At 42.0% G+C, this 6,000-nt stretch overlaps 1 protein-coding gene across 1 annotated transcript in view; it reads left to right on the top strand.

The window, feature by feature from the left end:
• The first annotated feature begins 354 nt into the window (after positions 1–354).
• LOC132765151 (myb/SANT-like DNA-binding domain-containing protein 7) overlaps positions 355–6,000 on the top strand; it is a 28,726-nt gene continuing 23,080 nt past the window's right edge. The window contains exon 1 of the mRNA XM_060759345.2: positions 355–982. The gene's annotated coding sequence lies outside the window, so the exon portion shown is untranslated. The remainder of the gene's footprint in view (positions 983–6,000) is intronic.

Here is a 6,000-nt window from a genome sequence, read left to right as displayed (position 1 = left end):
TCATCTATCTATTTATGTATCTCTGTCCTGTGTCTGTCTATCTATGTATCTATGTATAGTATCTCTTTCTCTGTCATTTGTCCCTCTCTCTCTCTCCTTCCCTATACTATGTGCTTATACTGAAACATCCAGCCCCATTTCCAGTGCAATTCCCCCCCAACGGGCTCCACGTCAAGGCGTTGCCTTCTGACATCCGCACTGCACACACAGAACCGGTTCCAAAACTAGTGGAGCTGGTCGGGGCTTTTCCCTCCCTCGGAATTCTGGGAAAGGTAGTTCGGCGGCGGCGGCGCGCGCCCTTCTGCCGAATGGGAGGCGGCGGTTGGGCGGACTACATCCCCCAGAGTCCCTGGCGGGGGAAGCCCGGGCCCCCCTCCCCTCCCCCGCATTGTCTCTCTCTCTCTCTCTCTCTCTGTCCGCCTCCTTCTGCGTCTGCGTGGGGGCCGAGTGCGCCGTGCGGACGACGGGCTTTGCCTCCCTTCCGAGCCGCTTTCGGCCTCTCCGGCTAGGCCGCCATTTCTGGAACTGCAGCCAACGGGTCTTTTCTTCGCCCAGGACCGTTGAAACAAGACCCGGATTGCCAATCGGACCCACAAGATCCACAACAAGACCTCTCTGAAACCTCTCTCTCTCTATCTATGTATTTATAGACCTCAAGGAACGCTGCAGCCCTGAGAGACTTGGTTGGAACGTGTGGATGCGCCGACGCGTGTCTTTCTCCTGCTTTTCACGTGTTTGGATCTCGAAATAACCGACTTTTTCTTCCTCTCCTTTTCATCTTGTTGCCCTCATTGGCAGGACATCGACACGATTGACTTTTTCGTCCCTTTTATTTATTTTGTTTTAATTTGGGGTGACTCCAGATTTCACCCCGAAAAGGGGTCTTTTGAGTCCACACACAAAAAAGAGATCCAGAAGGGAGAAAAAAGGGACACCCAAGGAGAGAAGCATCTGCTTCCAACAAAAGTAGGCGAGTGGAAAGGTAACTTGGAAGTTTTGCCTTTTGTGTATTGAAATGGCCAATGTGGATTCTGCTTGTGGAGGAAGGAGTTCCCAGGAGTGTGGATTCGGTTCCTGCATCATTAGTTTGGTCCAGATTCATTTAAGCCATGGAGGAAGGAGCCTTTGTGGTAGAGACATATATATTCTCTCTTTCTCTATCTTCCCATCTCTCTCTCTCTTTCTATTTTCATATCTCTCCTTCCTCTCAATCTTCTTATCTATCTATCTATCTATCTATCTTTTTTCTCATCTTTCCATCTTTCTATTTTCCTATATCTCCCACTCTATTTCCCCCCTCCCTCTATTTATCTACCTATCTTCCTTCCTATCTCTCTCTCTTCCTTTCTATTTCTCTATTTCTCTACCTATCTTCCTCTCTCTCTCTTCCTCTCTCTCCATTTCTCTCTGTTTCTCTATCTACCGATCTTCTTATCTCTCTCTCTTCCTCTCTATTTCTCTCTATTTATCTACCTATCTTCCTATCTCTCTCTTCCTCTCTCTCTATTTATCTGCCTATCTTCCTATCTCTCTCTCTTCCTCTCTATTTCTCTCTCTCTATTTATCTACCTATCTTCTCTCTATTTTTTCTATTTCTCTATCTACCTATCTTCCTTCCTATCTCTCTCTCATCCTCTCTATTTCTCTCTCTATTTCTCTACCTATCTTCCTATCTCTTCCTCTCTCTCTATTTCTCTCTCTCTATTTATCTACCTATCTTCGTCTCTCTTCCTCTCTATTTCTCTCTCTCTATTTATCTACCTATCTTCTCTATTTTTTTTCTATTTCTCTATCTACCTATTTTCCTCTCTCTTCTCTATTTCTCTCTATTTCTCTATCTACCTATCTTCCTTCCTATCTCTCTCTCATCCTCTATTTCTCTCTCTATTTCTCTACCTATCTTCCTATCTCTTCCTCGCTCTCTATTTCTCTCTCTCTATTTATCTACCTACCTTCCTCTCTCTTCCTCTCTCTCTATTTCTCTACCTATCTTCCTATCTCTCTTCCTCTCTATCTATTTCTCTCTCTATTTATCTTCCTATCTTCCTATCTCTCTCATCCTCTCTATTTCTCTCTCAATTTATCTACCTATCTTCCTTTCTCTCTTCCTCTCTCTCTATTTCTCTACCTATCTTCCTCTCTCTCTCTTCCTCTCTATCTATTTCTCTCTCTCTCTCTTTATCTACCTATCTTTCTATCTCTCTCTTCCTCTTTTTCTATTTCTCTATCTACCTATCTTCTTATCTCTCTCTCTTCCGCTCTATTTCTCTCTCTCTATTTATCTATCTATCTTCCTCTCTCTCTTCCTCTCTATTTCTCTACCTATCCTCTTATCTCTCTTCCTCTCTATTTCTCTCTATCTATCTTCCCATCTCTCTCTATCTATTTTTCTCTATTTCTTAATCTACCTATCTTACTATCTTTCTCTCTGTCTTCCTATCTTCCCATTTCTCTCTCTCTCCAACATCCATCAGAGGCTGGATGGCCATCTGTCGAGAGTACTTTGAATGCAATTTCCCTGCTTCTTAGCAGGGGTTGGACTGGATGGCCCATGGGGTCTCATCCAACTCTATGATTCTGTGATTCTCTATCTATCTCCCCATCTCTCTCTCTTCCTATCCATTTTCCTGTCTCTGTCTCTTCCTCTCTATCTATTTCTCTCTCTCTCTCTCTCTCTCTCCCTCCCCCCCCCCCTATTTATCTACCTATCCCTCTGTCTTCCTATCTATCTATCTATCTATCTATCTATCTATCTTTCTCTCTCTCTCTCTCCAACATCCATCAGAGGCTGGATGGCCATCTGTCAAGAGTGCTTTGAATGCAATTTTCCTGCTTCTTAGCAGGGGGTTGGACTGGATGGCTCATGGGGTCTCTTCCAACTCTTTGATTCTCTATCTTCCCATTTCTCTCTTCCTATCAATTTTCCTCTCTCTCTCTATCTTATCTTACCACCTCTATTTTCCTCTCTCTCTGCCTGTCTTCCCATCTCACTCTCTCTTCCTATCTATCTATTTCTCTCTCTCTTCCTATCTATCTATTTCTCTCTCTCTCTTCCCATCTCTCTCTTTTCCTCTTTCTCTTCCTATCTACCCGTCATGCTATCTCTTGCTCTTCCTTTCTATTTTCCTCTCTCTCTCTTCCTATCTATTTCTCTCTCTATTTTCCTCTCTCTTTCTCTTCCTATCTACCTATCTTCCCATCTTTCTTCCTATCTATTTTCCTATTTCTCCCTCCCTCCCTATCTTCCTTTCTTTTCTTTTCTTTTCTTTTCTTTTCTTTCTTTCTTTCTTTCTTTCTTTCTTTCTTTCTTTCTTTCTGTATTTTCCTATCTATCTATCTATCTATCTATCTATCTATCTACCCTTCTCTCTCTCTTTTACTATCTATCTCTCCTATCTATTTTCCCATCTCTCTCTCTCTAACCTTCCTATCTATTTATCTATTTTCCTGTCTCTCTATCTCTCTCCTCCTCTCTCTTCCCAACTATCTATCTTTCTATTTTCCTATCTATCTGTACCTATCTATCCCCCTTAATGGGTCCATCTGTACAGCCACATAACCCAGAATATCAAGGCAGAAACCCCCAAAAGATCTGCTTCGAACTGGGTTATCTCAGTCCACATTGCCATATATCCCAGTTTAAAGCAGATAATGTGGGATTTTATTCAGCTGTGTAGAAAGGGCCCCAGACCAAAGGCAGATAATCCACAATATCTGCTTTGAACTGGGTTATCTGAGTCCACACTGCCATATAATCCACTTCAATGTGGATTTTATACAGCTGTGTGGAAAAGGGCCTACCTCCATCTATCTCCCCCCAGTGTCTATTATTGTTATTATTATTATGTTTATTTATATCCCGCTTTTTCTCGCCGTAAGGAGACTCAAATATGCTAACATTAAACCATTATAATACAGTTTCAAATATACAAATATTACTTATATTAAAACAGTATTAAACACAATTAGTATTTAAAAAAACCCACCTACTTAGGTATCTACCTATCTATCAGGCTATCTATCTTATCTATTATTCCTTTAGGTGTTTTAAAATACAGGTTGAGTATCCCTTCTCTGAAATGCTTGGTGCCAGAAGAGTTTTGGATTGCCCCCTCCCCCGCTTTGAATTATGGGATACCAGTATGTCCATATATATTTTGCAGATGGGACTCAAGCCTAAACATGAATGTTTCAGATACACTTTATACCCTGAAGGAAACTTTATACAATATTTTTTTAACAATTCTGTGCATGAAACAAAGTTTGCATATGGCGAGCCATCTGAAAACAATGGTGCATCTACAGTATACACTAATAGAATTGATACTTGGTAAAGAGCTATGTGGATTCAGTTCCTGAACTATTAATAAAGGTTGAGTATCACTTAATTAAAATGCATGGAACCAGATTTTTTTTAAAAAAATTATATTTTGGAATATCTGTATTTACATACGTAGAATCTCACTTAGCCAGCACTCATGTGGATTCATAGATTCTGGATAAATATGATTTCTGGTTGTTTGAGAGTTGCTATTACAAATAGGCCTATACCCGATAACATACCATACGATAAACTTCAGTTTTGACTTGATATTAATACTGAAATCTAGGAATTAAAAGCAAATAAAGACAAATGTAATGGAATACTTCTGCAAAAATGATTTTATTGTAAATTTTTTTCAAGTACTATTTCTTCAAATTTTTTGCCAGTTGCTTGAGAGTACCGGTTGTTTTAGTTCTGGATAACTGAGGCTACTTCTACACTGCCATATAATGCAGTTTCGACTGCATTCTGTGGTCAGTATAGAGCCATGCACTGCAGTTCAATGCAGTTCAAACTGCATTACAGGGTGAGTGCAGAACCATATAATGCAGTTCAATGCAGTTCAAACTGCATTTTATGGCAGTGTGAAACTGGCCTAAGAATCTGTTGTATTTACACAGTGAGAAATCTTGGAGATGGGATTAGAGTGTAAACATGATATTAGCTATATGTTTCAAATACACCTTAAATTAATATCCTGAAGGTAGCTTTATACACAATTTAAAAAATAATATTGTGCATGAAATAAAAGTTCCCATGTGTTAAACCGGCTGAAAGCAGTGGTGTCACTGGGTGCATCTGCACCTTAGATTTAATGCTTGGTAAGATTGAAGGCTATAGGAGAAAGGAAGGCCCAGTTCCACATGGATGCACTCAATCAAAGGGTGCATTAATGCTGTAGTTAATGCAGCCTGGCACCTCTTGAGCTGCCACGACTCACTTCTGTAGAATCATGGGAACTATAGTTTTTCGAGGTCTTCAGCCATCTCTGCCAAAGAGTGCTTATTAAACTACAACTCCCAGCATTCTATAGCATTGGGCCATGGCAATCAAAGCAGAATCAAACGGCATTAATTGTACAACGTAGATGCACCCACTATCTCAGCCACCCAAGTGGATTTTAGCATCTTTTGGGTTGTAGGATTCTGGATAAGAGGTGCTCATCTTGGACCAGGGTGCATCTACAGTGTAGGCTAATGCAGTTTGATTCCATTTTAGCTGCCCTGGCTCAATGCTGTAGAATCCTGGGAGCTGTGGTTTGTTGATGCAGCAGCACCCTTTGGCAGTGAAGGCTAAAGATCTTGTAAAGCTATGATTATGTCATCAGTTGGGGACCACTCTGGGCCAGAGTGAAGAGAGAGGGGGCCAGGGGACAGTTCCATCTTGTCTTCTGCATATGCCATCAAATGGGGACCCCTCCCCCCAGCACCAATTCGTGCTCTGGGCCAGAGTGAAGAGAGAGGGGGCCAGGGGACAGTTCCATCTTGTCTCCTGCATATGCCATCAAATGGGGACCCTTCCCCCCAGCACCAACCACCGCTCTGGGCCAGAGTGAAGAGAGAGGGGGCCAGGGGACAGTTCCTTCTTGTCTCCTGCATGTCATCAGATGGGGACCCCTCCCCCCAGCACCAACTCCTGCTCTGGGCCAGAGTGAAGAGAGAGGGGGCCAGGAGACA

The sequence above is a fragment of the Anolis sagrei genome, chromosome 2, assembly GCF_037176765.1.
Source record: "Anolis sagrei isolate rAnoSag1 chromosome 2, rAnoSag1.mat, whole genome shotgun sequence".
In the NCBI taxonomy this organism is placed as follows: Eukaryota; Metazoa; Chordata; class Lepidosauria; order Squamata; family Dactyloidae; genus Anolis; species Anolis sagrei.
The sequence above is the reverse complement of the archived record's forward strand: the minus strand, read 5'-3'. Positions and strand labels throughout refer to the sequence as shown.